This window comes from Neolamprologus brichardi, chromosome 23, assembly GCF_056152115.1.
Source record: "Neolamprologus brichardi isolate AB-2024 chromosome 23, ASM5615211v1, whole genome shotgun sequence".
NCBI lineage: Eukaryota > Metazoa > Chordata > Actinopteri > Cichliformes > Cichlidae > Neolamprologus > Neolamprologus brichardi.
Window position 1 is genome coordinate 15,545,065 of NC_142125.1, and position 19,152 is coordinate 15,564,216.

General features: G+C 40.0%; 1 protein-coding gene across 1 annotated transcript in view; it reads left to right on the forward strand.

Moving 5' to 3' along the window:
- Positions 1 to 19,152, forward strand: part of tbl1xr1a (TBL1X/Y related 1a) — a 56,105-nt gene that overhangs the window by 13,888 nt on the left and 23,065 nt on the right. The window contains exon 2 of the mRNA XM_006801989.3: positions 6,174 to 6,239. The gene's annotated coding sequence lies outside the window, so the exon portion shown is untranslated. The remainder of the gene's footprint in view (positions 1 to 6,173; positions 6,240 to 19,152) is intronic.

Here is a 19,152-nt window from a genome sequence, read left to right on the forward strand (position 1 = left end):
CTATTAAAATCGTCGACGCGTAGTTTGAAGCTTTGTAAGATCCCAAAAGACGCAGCAATAAGTAGTAGGATTTAAGAGTGTAATAAAGGACTGAAACAGAAGATGGCAGCACTGCATGTACAAGGATGCCAGCTGCCGTTAAACCCCGAAGAAGAAGAAGCTGTGTCCCAGAATTCATAGCACGGCCCTGCTCAGTTGTCAACAATGGCGGCAGCTAGTTAGTTTTAATACTACTCCTATTATTCTTTCATGGTCACAAAATAAACGTTTAACATATTTTCAGGCGAAAATGTTGCTGTGTAAACTTCAAATATCTGCTCAGGTTATCAAGACACCACATATTTTCAAAAGCGCTCCAATGTTTTCGGAGACGTCTGTTACCCACCAGCTCGATAGCTAGCCGGGGTTCAAGGCTCTCTAGAGCCCGTGAGAACACCGGACTCCCAGCAAATTTTCAAACCCACCATATCGTTTGTCTTTTTTAAAGTATTTTATTTGTTCCTGAGTAAATTGGTTTGGCTGAGATAAAGTTATAGTTTTTACACAGCGGAATAAACATCAAGCAGACAACTGATTATCAAAAGTGTGAGATGCTCGAGAATATACTCCGGAGTCCTGTTATATTTCAGATAGCAAGGAGCAGACGGCTGTGTTTATTAAACTCCACCAAAACAATCTGCAGATTTCATTAAAATTTAATAAACTATCATCTTGTCTTTATTTTTAGTTAGCACATACCTTAAACACTTCAAGCTGTAAGCTAATGATAGTTATATAAGAGCAGATGCATGCTGGTGCAATAAACTGTACATTTTACATCCAATGGATGATGATCTGATTAGTCGACTAATCGCAAAAATAATCGGTGACTAGTCGACTATCAAAATAACCGTTTGTGGCAGCCCTAGTGTTAATTATATTTCTGTAGTAACCTGTGACCTTCATATTCACATATCCAGTGTGTGTCAGTATGACTTTAGTTTAAATTATCTTTGGGCCGAGGGTCCCCTGCAAGGAAACAGGGACGCTTTATGACAAAAAGCTGTGCAAAAAAAGACAGCATTTTTTTTTTTTTTAAAATGTATTATTGTGTTCTCATAAACATTGGAAATTAAAATGCCATCAATTGGCCACCCTGAACCAGACCCAGCAGCGCTGGTTCATGTGGCTGCAGAGCATCAGAAGGACTACCCTCCCACACAGTGGAGTTACTGTCCAGCAGCAGGACAGGTCATTATTGTTCTATTGTAATTTTTGTATAGAAAGCATACTTGCGTTCCCTTTCACACATCCGGCCCTTCTGTTAACACCACAAATGCCATCCAGTTCCGTGAGTAACTGAATCCCACATAAGCTTTTTAGGCTTCTGTGAGGGACCAGGAGAATCCTTCCACAGCTTTCCTGTCAGCTTCACGCACACATAAACAACATTAGGTGAATTATTGATCCTGTTTGGTGGAATCCTCCAATTTTATTGAAATGAATGGACCAGGTTAATATAAAAGGAAATATCCTGGCATTCTCTGTTTGTAATGATTGTATATGAGAAATTTTTTTTTGTTGTTGTTTTTTTTTTAAGTCAGCACAAGCGCACTGCAATCCCAGAGTGGTATCCATTCCAAAATTGCCTCACAGCCCAGTATTGCATTAGCATTACCACTATAGCTACATCTAGATACAAGGCTGGCAGTTCAGCCTGCGATTGATCAGTGGAAGTGCACGGTCCTGTGGCAAATCAAAATGAAACTGCCAATAAAGACACAAGCTTCATGCTGTGTCATACTGCCCTGCAAAAATAACAGTAGCCACGGTAGTGACAGTAATATGAATCGCTGGCAGTGTTGTCGCCATCTGTAAGCTTCCATACGGTATATAGTAGAACTGGCATACTGGGACTGGAACATCGGCGCTCTTTTCTTTCACAGCAACAAAGCTGTCAGCAACAAAAGCACCCAACAGCACACACGGTGCTGTGTTTAATAGAAAGGCCGCTGTGGCTTTTTTTTTTTTAGCACCTCCATCACAATTGTTGGAGCTCGCTCTTGAGGGTTTATACTTAATATTTCTGGACCAGATGGAATATGTGTGCATAATGTCAAAGGACTTGGAAAAACATGGCTTAGCTTGTAAATGAAGTCACACAATTTATATTTCAGATTCCTCAGCCTGATTTCTAGGGTCCGCATTTGGTATTATCATAGCATTTCTTTCTCAACGGCAGTGGTAAAGGCTCTTAGGTGGAAACTGAAATTTTTGATAACGTTCGGATCGTGAAACTGTGGCGTGTAATACAAAGCAAGTTCATACCAATTATGCTAATGTTATATTTTCCGTATCTGACTGAACTTCCTCTAAATCTTAACTTCTACTGTAGTGGATCTATGTAGAGCCTGTGATGTAGTCTAAAAAGTGGGAGCATTCATACTTGTGCGTAGCGTCCCTGCATTGCGCTGCGATAAAACACTATTTGCCAGCGGAGTTTCTTTCTTTGAGTTGTTCAACTCTTTTCCAGTAGATTTAGCCAGAAATGCATAGTAGGAAGGAGTGGCCCACACAGTTGTTATAGCACTGAACATATCACTGTTAAACGCATTACTGATAAGCCATTAGTGTTGCGTGGTATGCTGATACTAGAAAAGTGTTGCAACCCTTGCGCTCAAAAGTTGTACTATTGTCAGTTTTATTTGTACCACTACTTTAACAAAGAGTTTATTAATAGGTAATTCATGGACTTGAAGCTTGATAATTACTGCTGTGAGTGAGAGGGATGTCAAGGCATGTGAATGTCACAGGAGTAAAGGGATATAGAACACATGGAGGAAGAATAAAATCCAGAAAACCAGTCCTTAGTCTGGGCAGGGGTTATATACAGAAAGGTAGTCAGAGAATACAGACAAAATGTCTAAATGTCCTGCACAAGAAACCCAAAGACTAGAAAACAAGTTACACAATGAAATGCCTTGAAGGCTTGACTAGCAGTAACAAGACAATCTGTCAAGTGGAAGGTGAAAAACGGGAGGTGGGAAGAGTCTTTGGACAGTTGGACATGTATAAACAGGTCAACCAGGGCAGACAGCAAAAAATCCCACAATAGTGCCCAAGTTCAGAAGCTAAAAAAAAGAGGAAAATTTGAATCTCAAAACTGAAAGAAAAAACAATCTAAAACCCACACAATAATTCAATATACCCAAAGCCAAATCTTTGGGCGCAGGCCTAGAGAATCTGTCTGGAGAATAGCAAGGAAATGGTGGTAATCTCTGCACTACCCTAGTGCCCTCCTGGGCCAAAACCAGAGTATTTCCAGTGGTGAGAGTGTATCTGAGGCAGACTATTTCCTGTTGTGTGTTACATGTATGAAAGGGCAGCTTTGGATGATGTCCCAACCTGATTTTTCTGAAACTGTCCAGCTTTGATGTGTGAAAATGGCTTATGTAACAGGAGTGCGGTTGATTTTGTAACAATATTTTTTTTTAATCAACAATAATTTGAACAAGGCAGTTGGCAGAAAGTGGAAGCAACTGTTTCATTTCAGTTAGTCTTAAATCTAGCTTGATAATGTAGTCAAAATTATATAAAGAAATATATATAAAGAGATAATTTAGTCCCAGTAGGTTAAATAATAGTCTTAATAGACTGTACAATTATTTCGTAATAATTGATGGTATTTGAAAAATGTGTTTTTTGGAATGCCTGCCAAGCGCATGTAGGTTATGTGTTATGGAGTCAAAACTGAGCATGATCTCATTTTAAATAATCCTGTTATTAAATGGCATAAACCAGGGACATTGTATTACTGTGTATCATGTAAAAGCTTTTAATGAAACTGTGAGCTTGACCTAATACAGAGTAATCTCATTATTACTGTTTGGGTTAGGGTTCATCGTCACAGAGACACCCACATGGATGAAAACACAGATGAGTCAATACAGGTTAAGGTCTGGACTTTCTAGTTTTCCGTCTAATTTAAATTCTGGTTAATGAGAACAGTCTTTCAAAAGCAGTATACAATCTATGTAGGCAGTTAAACTTAAAACTGACATTTTAAAGTGAATTAAAAAAGAAGAATTTTAAGTGTTGTGTTGTCTAACCCATTATTCCTTTTCCTGATATTTCAGGTATTCTGTGGTGTTCTTATAGATTCTGTACTAACATATTTCTGTTGAAATTGTATTAAACTGATAATTTTGGTGTTGTGACATTCTAGTCAAACCCAGCTACTCCCACTCAATTTCTTTGTTCTTAGGTTATCGCTGTTTTTGCTCTGCGGCTCTACTACAACCTCACCATCACTTTATAGAGCTAGCAGAGTCAGATGAATCAATGGAAACAATGACTAAAAGGAGAAAGGCACAGAGGGAATTAAGGTCAAAGAAAACAGGGGAGGAAGCAGCAAGCTGGGAGGAGGAGCCTGAAAAGACAAATCTTAATGTTCAATGATTTGCAGCACACAGCATTATGCAATCCAGTAATAGTCAAGCATCACCTCAGTCTGCAGCTTTCATAACTACCACAGGGCCGAATCCCAGTTTCTAAAAATCGAACATTAAATACTTTAGAGTTACTGTTTGCTTTACATTTCTTTATGGTAACCCATTGGAAATGTGGGCAGCGAGCAGGCTCCCCTCGTGTGCTGTTGTCTCCATCTGCACTCAGACTAAAGAGGTGAGCCATTGTTCAGATGTCTGAATGAGTGTCAGTCACATGGTAAAGCCATTCAGTTGCCATGTGCTGCTGGCTGACACAGTGAGCTTTTTTTTTCTTTTCATGTTCAGTTCATTGCATTAGCGAGGTATCATTTTACATTTTGATGGTTTTTACCAATGTGGGTGCAGACGGTGAAAATATTTCCTCTCACACCGGCAGACGGGTGCTGGCTGTTTCTGGGAAGTGATGCATGCAACGAAATCTGTTTAAAGGGTGAACTATGGAGTTTTGATGTTAGCAAATCCAGTAATGCTGCGTTGATTTTATTTTCTGATAAAAGTTAAAACCAGCACTGTTAACATTCTCTATTTAGCATGTCTTTCTGATAAATTATGAGAAATGATACCAGAAGTAAATTTACTGCTCAACAATCCCTTCAGTCTTATTTTGAAAGTTCAGTTGGTGGTAATAACTAGCCTGCTTGGTGGCTAAGTTGCTGTTGTAGCGCTCCTTAGTATGATTTACCTGCATCTGGTCTTGGATTCGGTGGACTCCAGTCCCACTGTCTTGGACCACAGTTGGCAAAGGTAGTCGTCGTTCTCATCTGGGAATGCACAGCTAGCAGAGAACTCCAGCCAGAACCTGCAGCTTGTTGAGAACTGGATCATGTGCCGCTATGCCCAGTTTACCAGAGCAGAACATAAATTACAGCTGCCAGCTGCAGACTATTTGCTGAATCAGATAATTTGTAAATTAGAAACTATTAGAATTATTTGATCATTAATTTATGCCTCCTTCTGCATGCCCACATGTGCAGATATGCACCACCACCACAAATCAGTGGAAAGCAGTAAATAATATGAGACATTGCGTGTGTTACATTGCATGCTCATGCATCCTAATAGTGCAATGGATCTTTTTTTTTCTATTTTGCGTGGGTTTTTTTTAATGAAAGGGTTTTTTTTAAAAGTAGTGAAAAATTAAAGATTAGTAAAAATTGTGCACCCTAAGAAATGTCCACGTGCATTTGCTAGTATGCAGCATAACACAGTATATAACATTGTCCAATTGGCTCTGCATCAGGTTTGGGTCAAAAACTTGAAGGGGTGCATTTAATAGATCCAAGGTAGATTCAGAGGCATGTTCCTGCATTATTATTCCTCATGAAAATATTTCAAATTTGAAAGATGCAAATGTAGTTATTTATTTCTCTTCATGAGCTCCTTTCAAGTGCAGTAAATGTGCAGTTTCCACGCTTTCAGAAGGTTGTGTTAACTGATAAATAATTCAAATTTAAGATGTGTTCTCTCCCATAAATAAACCCTCCACTTTGGTTTTGATGCCTTTTTAGAAATGTGTCACATGATGCTTGTACAGGCCGTGTATAGACACTTTGCAGTGAATTCTAAAACTTATGTTTTAAATGTCGAACACATGCTGTGATATATGTTGTTTTCTAATTGCATGGTTGAAAACCACACCTCCATTCAGAGACCATTAACTGAGTTTGTAACTGCTTCTTGTTGCAGGTTCTGAGCACATGGTACAAGGTCCTGACTGAGTACACTGGTGGTGCAAACAGACTTACTGCTGTGGTGAGTGATCTACAGCCAGGCTGCATTTGAACATGTTTCTATCTGCATAGCTTATGCAAGTTTCAGATCCTGGATTTTAAATATCCCAAACTCTAATAAGACCGAAAAAAAAATAAAAAAATAAACCAAGACAGTGGTTTTCACAATAATAGCTTTTGAATTGCCATCACTTCCTTATTGATTTTGGGTTTTGTAGAATGTAATATTCTTGCTCATATGTAAGAAAATGAATTTTTTCCCTTACTTGTATTTTCCATCTTAGAAATTACGTTTTAGGCAGGCATGATGATTTTTTTCATGTACCATGTATTCTAGTTGTATAGACACAGACGGAGGTAATTCTACACCAGTGGCATGTTGCACGATTCAAACTAATTGCACAAGAGTGCAAAAGCATATATTTAATGGATAATAATTCTATTTTAGCAAGATTCTTATAAAAAACAAAAAGCATGTGTTAGAAGTACTTCTCAAATGGCTGGTTGAAAGGAGCAGATGGATTGGTAATGTTGTTAGTTTTGTTTCTGTTTTCTTAAAGGTTATTTTTGATCTTTTGTTTTCATCTGATTAGATCATAAAAACAGAAGGGAACAAGAGGACAGATTGTGATATGACGCACACTGATCCTGAGGGTTGTACTATCAAGGTCAACATAGCGAGATTTTCGTGTGCTCAGCAAGACCTAAAACTGCAGCCAGACATGAGTATTACGTTGGTTGCTATTAATTTTCTTTGTGAACTCAGGTTTTTGGCTTCAGGCTCTGAAATGCGGTTGTTAAATGTATCTTTTGATTCTTTTTCTTAAGTTTTCTTTTTGCTGGTTCAAGAGTGCACTGGTGACAGGAATACAGGGGGGGGGCATGAATCTGGGTACGAATTTGGCGTGAACGTGAGCTGTAATGGTGCGCCATTTAATTCTTCTGTTTGCAAAGGTCCAATTAAGTGGTGCCTTCTTCAGTCAGACATCATTAAAAACCAGTATTATTATAAGCTTTGTCACGGCTGCACAGCTTAGCAAAGGAGAGGGGGAAATCACTTCTTTTACAAAGTGAAAATTAAATAAATTTTATTGATTCATATTTTTGCTGGTAAATGGGCTACAAATAGACTATTTGTGTCCTGTTAGATACAGTTCCAGCGGTTAAAACCAGAACTTGCAGCAAAGTAGGATTTTTTACATTTGCTGCATAACTATGCAGCACGGCTTCCTTCTGCAATATTACTAAGATACAACCGAATGGCTTGCATATATCAAACAGTTTCCTTCAGCTGAGTATCTATATTGCACTTGCAGCATGTCGCAGAGAAAAAGTCTGAAACGCTTGCCATAATGTCAGCCTAACCTGGTAAAGCCACATTTGTGACACTGAAAACTCAACACAGCTCACTAACTTGTTAATCCTGTACTGCAGTACTTTCCTCGCAGGTGTAATCAGACTGCAGACATCAGTTATACTAGTTTTTTCTTTGGCTAGCTGCTAGCAGCATGCGATGTGGTTCAGTATGGCCTCAGTTTTGGAGCCCTGATTCCTGTATGTTATACTGGAATCCAAAAATTACTTTATTTTTATGACTGTACCGAGGCCACTTCATGAGTCCAGTGTGATTCATCTGGACTGAACAAACAGGTTTCAAATTTCCCCAAGGCTTACTGGCAGTTAGTCGCACACAAGTGTCATTGTTCCCCCACTGTTTTCCTGTTGTACTGAGTTTATTTTTGGTCTTTAACCACTTGCGAAAGTCAGAAAGTGTGAAAGCGTCTGTTTGAGTTCCACTGGAGGAACAGACCCCTCTTCCTGTTTTGTACCATTGAAGAATCCAGCAGGTTTCCTGTAAACCCTGCCCAAAAACACACTGTTGCTAGATAGGACTCACATCCAGGTTCTTGGTTGTGCTTGTTTAAGTTCACATGGCAAGCGATTTTGTGCTAACTTTCTGACATTGTTGGTTCGGTTTTAAGGTTGAATCGCAATGTTTTGCTCTGACTTGCTAAAAACTCCTCTCACCCACTTTAACAGTTAGCTACGTTAATGTCAGGTCAGCCTCGTTGGAAGGCTTTGTTTTCTCCACTGTAGAGCCCTCAGCTCTGCTTATTTGTTTTATTCATGATGCTACAACTCAGCACTGGAGCTCTTAGTCACCCAGTGAGTGTGTTATTTACATAAAGAGCCTATAAGCACTGGTACAGGGTTTACATTTTCATATCAGAAACCAAGAAGCAAGTTTGCAAATGGTGTTTTCTGGTGTGATGTAACGTGCAGCGGTTGAACTGCTTGAGGAAGGCGGTGATGTCAGGGGAGCATGTTGGAGTGCTTTTTTGTTTTTTGTGCTGAGGATGACATGTAACTCAGTGGTGCCAAACTACACACCCAATTTGTTTATGCCCTGCAGAAACCTTTTACTAACAACTTTAATTTCACTCTGAATGCCAGTTTTGTTTCTCACATTTAAAATACTTTTTGTCACCCCCGGAGCGAGACGATACGACATCCGTGTCTGGTTTTAGGAGAATTTTGTCAGGATGTCATTTCTCTTCTGAATTTTGACGAGTCTTTAGAAAACACGGCTTCTGATTTTAGCTTGTGTTTTGTGTTTTTATTAATGCACTTGTGCAGAACACTGTGTTGCTCTCACAAGGCTGTTGTATGTAACAGGAGAAGAAAGCCTTTGTTCTAAAATGATTCAGCCCACTGTATTGATCGTGTGTATCACTTTGCCTAGAAACCAGCGCGAGAGCTACTCTTCCAGAATGTGCCCCCATTTCTGAAATCACACCACAGATATTTCAGACTTGTCCATTAGTGTGTCCTGAAGGGACTGCAAAATTCCACACCTCCTGCAAAGGATGTGTCCCTGGTTAACCCTGAAGCTCAAACCCTCGTTTAGTGAGAGAGCAGAAAAATCAGAGTTGAATGAAAAGATATAAAGCGAGATAGCCGAATACAGATCATGCATGGCGGATAGAAGGTGAGATTAGTTTCGCCACAACTCTTTTTTTCATCTGTAGACATCTCCCTCAGTGGTTTATATCTCTGTAAGGACTGTGCAATAAAATACAGCTTTGGCTACACAGAAGAAAATTACTACAATGGTGACTTGAATTTTATCGTTGTATCATTTCAGCTAAATTTGAACAAATACAACTTCTCTAGGTAGATTTCCCCACACGTAGTCTTTAGTTGGGTAGGCCACCCAGGTATAATAATGGCCACCAAAGCATACCAGCTTGGCTTGGACCTACTGGCCTCGTGTTTTCTTTATGAGCTGGCTCACTGGCTAGGTAGCTTTTGTGATGTCCACCGTAGCTTTCAGCTGCTTCCCCCCGAGAACTCATCCAGCAGTTGGGTGAACTCCAATTCGACTATCTTTGATTGCAGTTGGTATTGATTCTTCTGTCCAGAGATCTGCTGCAAGCTAATGTGCCACTGTGGCAAACTTAAAGAGGCTGCACAGAAGGAGGACTGCCAACCGTGGCATTTAAATTGGTCCCCTCTTTTCCAGAAATGCATTTTTGAGCCATATCAGCTCTACATGGTCCACAATAGAGGCTCGTTGAAGAGGCAGACAGTTATATTGAGCAGATATTCTCTGTCTTTCTTCCACAATGTACATGGCAAATATACAATAAATAGGACTGGGTTCAAATATTTTAGGTTCTTTAAATCTACTGTCTAGTTCAAGTGAGTGTATGGTCTTTCTGAATGGCCACACCAGAAGGCAGATTGAAAAGCAGTCATCACAGAGACTGAAGACGCTCCCTAAAAATGCAGATAATGGGGCATACTTCCAGACAGACATTGATAGAGATGTATTGAGCTGTACTCATGAACTGTGACACATAGTTGAGTAAAAAGTGGGGAAGAAAGAGGGTTGGAAAGAGAAAAACTTCTGTCTCCTCTTTTACATTCACACGGCTGGCCAATAATTGCATGAAGTTCGAGTGAATGTTGGGTTGTCTGCTTCAGGAATGTTAGAGAGCAGTGTGCACAGGCCATAATATCACTGCCAACTAAACCCTAGTCTCCGCAGTAGCTCCTTTAAACACTTCTTTGGCATTCTGCTTCTTGTAGAAATGCTCACTAAATCATATATCGGCAATAGGTCGGCAGCCTTAACATGAAATTTCCCCTTGTGGGACTAATAAAGGTATCTTATCTTATCTCTGAAAACTGCAAATAATAAAGGTTGGTGAATGCCAAAGCATTGGCGAGTGCATCTGCTCGTTTAGGCACGCTCGAACACCTGCCAAAAGAAATATTCTACATATCTTATGTTTGCTAGTTGGACAAATTGATAAATATAGACCTTCATGTTTCACATTAGTAGCATCGTGTTGGTGTTGACAGTGCTGACTTCTGCAGGAATAGAGGGAGCTGGAGATTCCAGGAGACAGCTAGTTATTATCTCCCTATATTTAAAAAAAAAAAAAATTTATTCCTCTTTCAAAAGAACATTGATTTGCAGAGTTTTGAGACATGCTTTAGAGTCACTGTGTGAAGTTAATTCATGCTAGCTTTCAGCCTTTGAGAGCTTTGTTCCCCTTCTACAGTCATCGAGTAATGCATAATCCTGAAGCCTAAGTACAAGAGTAGAGAAAACACACATCCCAACAGACCTTTAATAGATATTGCAAAAATTTCCGGCTAGTCCAGCTGCTGCAATATTTCCCAACTTAAGCACGTCATCAGTTGTCTTGCACCAAATACCACATCTAGATGCATGCTAAAAAATTTTTAAGCCAAATTCACTCCAACAGCGTAACCACATGTGGTCAAGTTCTCAATGGCACTACTTTTGCTGATAATACTGATACAAATCTCTATCAGCATCTGTGTACAACTGTCAAATGTTGCATCACACAACAAAAGGTTACAAGTCAAATGCTTTCTTAGATGAAAGATGTTGACGTGTATCGGTGTGTTGAGGCCTGAGATAATATTCTTGCCCTACCTCTGTTTCTTTTAAGAAATCAGGACATAAATGATTGTTATATATATACAGATGTAGCCTTCCTTTGCTTTCAAAGTATGTCTCTCTGATACAAGCAGGTTTTATCAGTTCAGTTCAGGCAATGTGGGGAAAAAAAATTACCCTAATATAACCCAGGTTAGAGAGTTTGAATTCTGCTAACAGTGTTTAGAAAAAGCCACATTTGTTTTCCCTGTATTCACTATTTTGCATTTACAGATCAATGAGTTATACTGGGTTGCTTATACACGTAATGGGGACTCTTTGTCTTTACATCATGTTCTAACCCATGATTTCACACCTGACCTGTGGTCACCTGTTAACCTCACCTGTCAGTAAATAGACTCAACTTGTTTGTTAGAGTCAGTACCTCTGATCTCACAGTATGTTACTGGAAATAGATGCCTGCCTCCTTCTCAGGGTATGCGGATTAATGGCTTACTATAGTAAATCCATTTAAAAACAACAGAAAACAAAAGGCTTAATATGTGATGTCAGGTGTCATTGTGTGTGCAAAGAAGCCTAAGAGCAGTTCCAGTGTAAAACCTAAAAAAAAAAAAAAAACCCAAAACACCAATATGATAAATTTGCTAACTGATTACAAGGAACTGAATGGGGATCGCTTTATATGAGGAACTGAATGTTTTCATGGTATATCAGTAAAGTAATGCCCACCATCAGGTAAATATCCGACAGTAGAACCCAAATGCTCCCATTAGCATTCGCCCAGTCCCGTGTCCAACATGATTATGGGTATTGCAAAGCAGGCTGTAACCAGGACTGGTTCCAGATAAGTAGATCAGACCTGACCTTCTAAAGAGATTCTCAAAATGTGATTTGGATTCTGACTTGGGCGAGGTCTTCTAATCTTAGTCATCACGGCAGCTCGCTGTGAGATAACCACCGCTGATTCAGTGGCCCTCACTGACCTCATGCATTCAGATGGACACGAGCTGCCCATAGCAGGTTTAACTGCCCGTCAAGCGAGGCTAGCTGGCAGAGCCTACATGCTACCATCTGTCACCGACAGACAGCTAGCCTCTCTGACCTCACACTGGCCATGTGAGGCTGAGCTGGGCTTGCCAATGCAATCTGTCACTCTAAGCGACCAGTAACCCAGGAGAGGGGGAGGGGAGAGCCACAAGCAGATTATGATTCATTTCTGTTGTCATTGCATCATACACAACTACCTCGGGATGCACCTACTGATGGAGTATTTAGTATCTGTCTGAGACCAGCGTTAATTAATAAGGTGCTTTCCTCGCTGTGCAGAAGGGGCTGGGACTCCTTCTTGTGTGTGAGTGAGCATCTTAAACAAGAGCTTTAGTAACATAGAAATAAAGGGGGTAGCAGTTTTTTTTTTTTTAAAATATAAATCTTTAGTGAAAGTAGGAACTGGAATTTCCAGATAAGTAAGACAAATGATGAGTTTTGTTCCTTAAGCTGCAGATTCTTTCTCATTAAAAAAAAAACATTTCCGCTTTCTCTGTGGTTAGCACGTATTTTCTCGTCCTTGTTGTTAGAGACCATGCAAACAGCCTCTCACTTTCTATGCTGGTGCAGGGGGGCACAGAGGAATTTTGAGGAAGCTGAAGTAAACTCAGGAAACCAAAGACTGTTGAGGACATGGCTCGAGCTGCTTGCTGCACCGGGCTCTTCGTGCTCCTGCAGTCTTTGGTGAAATGCGTTCATAAAGGTGCTCTTGTGTTTTGTGCAGCTGCTTCCACACGAGGGTCCTTTTTTGGTGATTCTGAAGCCTCCAATGCCCCAGCTGTGGTTTAAACATAGAATCAAAAGTAGTACATCTTAGGGGGAATATATATATATATATATATATTAAAAAAATCACAGGTCTACACAGATGTTTGCAAATTTAAACCCACCTTAAATTCAGGCTATGAACCACATTTACATTTTCACTATGCTGTTTTTGGCAGGAGAGTGATCTTCCAGATTCACCCTTACACGTTGGGCTAAGCGTCATTGCGAGTCGGTGTGGTGGTTTGTCGTCAGCGGTGCTCATCTGTCTGGTGACAGCTTGCAGGAGTGTCCTTTTCATTGTTTTAATCCCAGAGCTACCCTCATAAGAGACATTTGACAGTGTGGCAGTTGGAATTACATCAGCCGTGGAGGAGGTGGATGAGCTAGCTTTGCTGGTTATCTCTTCAAATGGTGCCAACATAAATATAGCATGCGCAAGCAAGGCCCACTAGTTGAGTTGTGTGCGTAGATCATGATCAGCGACATAGGCACAAAGGTCTCTCATGCAAAGACGCATAAGGGCTGTGCCATGTCATATTGTTGTTAATGATGATGATGATGATGATAACAATATACATTTTTACACGATATGAAAGTGTCATATTTGTATGTCATTGCTAAAGCAACGTCACGTGTTTACAATATCTAGTGCTCACAAGCCCAGGCATGTCTGAGAGCAAGAGCCGTGTGTGCGAAAGGCATAGACTAGGTTGCTGTGTAGTAGGGCTGCCACAAACGATTATTTTCATAGTCGACTAGTCAGCGATTATTTTTGCGATTAATCAACTAATCAGATCATGCAGCCATTGGACGTAAAACGTACAGCTTATTGCACCAGCATGCACCTGCTCTTATGACTATCATTAGCTTACAGCTTGAAGTGTTTAAGGTATGTGCTAACTAAAAATAAAGACAAGATGATAGTTTATTAAATTTTAATGAAATTTGCAGATTGTTTCAGTGAAGTTTAATAAACGCAGCCGTCTGCTCCTTGCTATCGAAAATATAACAGGACACCGGAGTATATTCTCGAGGATCTCACACTTCTGATAATCAGTTGATTGACGTTTATTCAGCTGTGTAAAAACTATAACTTTATCTCAGCCAAACCGATTTACTCAGGAACAAATAAAATACTGAATAAAGCCAAACAATAACAGTATTAAGTTATCTAAGTGACTTATATATGTTTAACCTGAGTAGCGAAAGACTGCTAAAGGAGTTTCTGGTTATTACACAAGTTAGGATGCAAATTTCCTGCAGAAGTCTAAATCGAGCTTTAATATTGAGTAGTAACCAGGAAGTGAAAAATAAATACTAGCAGCCATATAAGCTATGGTTGGCTGGAGAGTGATTCTTTTCTTAACAATGCAGCCCTGTAGTGTTCGTGAGTATTGGGAGTTTTTTTCAAACCATATTTGATGATGCTACACATGACTAGCGCTAATGAAGAGCTGTAAAGGCCGAGAACGGCTGAATAGTCTTGTGTTTGCTAAAAAACAAACAAACAAAAAACTCAAGAAACTAAGCACTCTAGGATTTTAAAAAGAAGAGAGCCTCATCCAGGAGACGCTTTGATGTTGATGTGTCTTCACTTAACAAGCAGATTATTTGTTTAACCACCGAAGCTGGCTCAGAGTGGGCAAATCAGGACGGTGGTCTAAAAGCACCAAGAACTAATAGTTTGTTCTGCACCGAGGATGGAAATGCGTTTTATTTATTTATTTATCTTTAAGGGTTTTAAGCTATGAATATTGCAGATGTGTTAGTCTAGCCCCAGAATAAAAATACAAACATGGAAATGTGTTTGAGCCTTTAAACATCAATAACTACGCCGTCTTTTGCGATGTTGCTGCTGCTAATATTTTTGGTGGCGCAGTTTTCTACATGTATTCTGTAACCTTTGTCTTGCCTTGGCTTTCAGTGTGTCATTGTGGCAACACAATAGGAGAGAAACAGATTTTCATGTGTGACTCTGTCTGGTTTCAGAAGAATTGGACACGTTATACAGTGAGAGATGATTTGAAATATGGTTTCCTTTAAATCATCCCATCCCCCACTGCCTGAATTTTCTTTCTGCTGCTCTGAAAATAGAGCCAAACCGTCAGGTCTCAGAGACAGAGAGAGAGAGGCTTTAAATAGGAATGAGCCCCATTTTATCTGCACTGGTGCAGAGTAGAATCAGAGCAGCAGACATCACAGCTTGGGTCTCCTTTACGCATGATGCAGAAATACCTTTAAAGAACACCAAACCTAAATGGTGTATATTATTGTCACTGAGTGGGAGAGACACGAAGGTGTGCAGTGGCAGTTTGTTTGAAGTTCAGTTTCATTGCATGCACCTGCCATTTTATAAAGGCTCCTCTGGCACATACTTTAGCAAAATAGCATGTTCAGACTGTTCCAGTAAGGCCAGCGGCTCCTTTTGTTCACACAGCCTGTGGCTGTTCATATCCTACCAATCCTCAGAAAATACAGAGAAAACGACAGGCAATGTGGCAGAATGCTGTGCTGTAACCATACCACTAATGTCACACTTTACTGCACGTAACACCACTGTAATGAAAAGCGATGATTCCTTTTTTTTTTTCTTCTAATGGTGGTGGGAACCATTGGGGAATTTTTGATATATCTGCAGATACTGCGGCTAATAGTCAGTGCTACAGTCTGATTTAATGGTCGTTATTTGTGTAGTGAATTTACCTAACAAGTGTATTAATCTTGAATCACTGGTTTGATATTAAATTTGATTGGTTTTGTATGACCTGCGTGCCAAGTGATTGCTGCTTATCCTGTCTTTAAGTCTGACGTCACTAGCCTTGTCTGGGCTCAAACTCAAATCAAACGATCATTGTGGCATCACTGACAGTTGTTGTACGTTTAACATCGAGACATCCATGAAAACGGAATTTATGACATTTAACGGAGTTAGACGTTAGCAGGAAGTTAGCTCGCTAGCTTCTATCTAAATACAATATAGCATGTCCTGACTGCGGGGTTTTGGAAACAAATTAAAACGTACAGCTCTGTTATCACTTCCAACATAAATGAAGACAGAAAACTAAACAGCAGTGACGTTTGTGTAGGGTTACTGAAATTTGGCTAGCTGGTATATAACGATGGGCTACGTGACTGCTAGCGACACAGCTATGCGAGCATAATATAAACACGCTAACCTTTTTCCACTCGATAAAAGTTAACGTGAGGATTCTCAGTGGTCAGGAACAAATGTAATCGCATAGCAGGATGCTGTAAACGGACCAAAGTTCAGTCAGGAGAACAACTGAGATAATCCATCCACAATATGAGGTTAGTCATTCATATACTGCTGCATGGGCAGGGCTGTAGTTGCATCGTAAGGTTTTAAAAACTGAGCTTTAAAATGAATAGTGGTAATAAAAGCCGAGAGAGGCCGACAGTGATCACTGATTGTTTTTAGGAGCTTTTTGAGATTAAATAGAAGAAGATACAAAACATTAAACATGTTAAGAACACAAAAGCCATATTAAGCGCAGTCTACTTTGGGCCCGGAAGCAGGATTCGTCACGTCATCATTGATACATACGTGAGCTTTTGAAACAAATGTTCTGGAGGGGAAATGTCTCGGTACCAAAGCAGTTGTTGTCCATCAAGTTTAGAAAGGGCTGTAACTGTGCCAACGCCGGATATTTTATTAAACATGCAGTGCTTCAACATCGAGTTAGAATTTGGGAATTTCTGTTTTTGTTATTCAGTTTTAGTGCTAGTTCTTCCTTCTCCTCTTGGTGTTTGTCTGGAACAGTTGCATGAAGTCTACCAGAAAACTATCCTCTGCTCTCGCTGCGTCGCCTCTGTAAACACTTTCCGAATGACTTTTTTGGCTAAACGGCTAGTTTCTGGTCTTACTGAATAACACAACACTTTGCATCGTCATCATTTCATAGTATGGGTGTTCCACCGCTGATCTAGCAAATTTCAACCAGTGATGAACTCGACACTCACCAAAAGGCCTGTAGATTTTTCCAGTCACATGAACTCAGTGGTAAATAACACAACCTTGACGCTTTCTCTGTCACTTGTTCAGGATGTGGAACTGAAAACATCGTTGCCACAATTCTTTAGAGGTGAAATGTTTGGACTGCGAGCGGTTACTACTCTGTAGAATATTTTCACAAACTTTTCATTCATCAGTCTGGGCAATCAGATAGGAATTTGTCATTCATTTGACTAAACAGCTGAGTAGTAAGTGGCACAACAAAACATTTTTTAATTACTTTTAACTTGAGTAATGATGCAAGCTGTTTATTGACCTGAGTATTTAGAAATGTTCTGCACTGCTCAGAGAGGAAATTTTGTGTGAAGATTGCTATCTGCAGTCCATGGGATTGCAGTGTGTGTGGTGTAGCACAGTATCCTGTGATAGACACAAACTGTGTTGAAAAGGGGCACCAGTAGTGCAGTCTTAAAACTTACAGTCCTACTTCATTGTCACCAGAGAGTAAAATTTGTTGTTTGTGTTAGTGTTGAAAATAAAAAGGTTTTATGTTATTTTTAGTAACTCTGTTTGGTTGTATTTTACACTATTGAAGTCATTTTTTTATGATAAGCATCTTAAAATAAAGTGTTTTCTTCATAATGTAGGAGATGCAACCTCAAACAAAACATGATTAAAAGGCAGTTGAAGTGAATTCCTTCTTATTGATTGGGGCCTTGTGGATGGATGGATGTCAGCTGATGAACCAAAGCAAATCTAATTTATTAGCGATATTGATTTCATATTGTGAAGGTCAGCCCCACATGCCCACCTGCCCCTTTATTCTTATTGGTGTGATTTCAGTCTTGCTTCCTCGGGAGCAACTTCATGGTCATGGCACAGGTCACATGCAGCAGTAATAGTCCTGTCCTGATTTTTGTTGTTGTTGTTGTTGTTGTTTGTTGGGTGGGTGGGTGGGTGGGATTATTGATTGTATGATTGTGCGTGAGTGTGTGTGTCTCCTACCCTCCCCCTCTCTCCTTGAGCAGTAACCAGATCTAACATTTACTGTACAGGCCAGTCTGCCACTGGCAGCACAGAGACAGAGAGACAGAGGGAGAGAGGCAAAGGGAAAAAAATGTAGAGCCAGAGATTCCCTTCTCCTCTCCCATCCCCCCCTTTACTCTCCCACACTGTCAACACAGAGGCTCCTGGCTACTGCTCATGGCTCCACAGCGCCACTGCAGTGGAGTGGTGGTAGAGAGAACTACAGCTCACTGTTTACAAACTAACAGCACTGCTGTCAGGAGGGATTTGAGCAAAAGGTCTGAATGATCTCTGACAGGACCGTCTACAGGTTCCCTGTTAAAGAAGCACAGCAGCAGGTGGCTGAAATTATACTCTGCTTTCATGCTTATTGATCGAGGCTCCTGGCCGCAGCTCCAGTCTTAATGTGAGCACCACACATTACCAGTAACTGTAAGCTTTAATACTACATAATGTAGATTCAACATATATTAATTAGCTTTTGTCAAATAGGCAACAATTCTGTCCGGAGATGGCTGATATGAGCGTCTTCCTGTTTTTGAGGAATGTATTGGAACAATCATACTGTGCTCTTATAAGATCATAGATTTTCAGTGCTGGGCAGCTACAGTTGTCAAATAAACCAAAGGTGCTTTTGCCTTTCATGTATCCCACTCTAGAACTACATGACTTATGGAAATAGAACTTTTTAGTTCCTGGGTCACTATACAAATGTGACGTAGTTATTTAAGCCTAATTAAAGTGTGCTGCTGCTGAAGCAGTTGACCTCAAAGTTGCATTGAAGAAGCAGTTGCTTTAAATTAGCACTGGGTGAGATTTATTTGTATAATATGCTACAGACTGACTGCGCTGCTTTGTATTGATCCTTTCTCAGTTAAAATGGTGCACTGGTGTCTTTAATAGGTGGAGAGACTGAGAGAGATGGAAGTAGCTACCTAAATAGACATATAGCAAGGTGTTGTCGGGTAGAATGAGGGCTTGCCACCTTGTTTTGTCACTTTATAATTTTCTAGCTTGTTAACAGTTTACTGGACAAATGAATACTTTCTTGCAGGATGCACAGACCTGGTAAACTACTTTAATTTCTTCAGTTTAATCACTCTAAAGCCCAAGATGAGGGTGTGCACAGCTCGTGTATCCTTAAAAACAAACAGAAAGTAAGAAGGATTCACTGTGTGGCTCCAT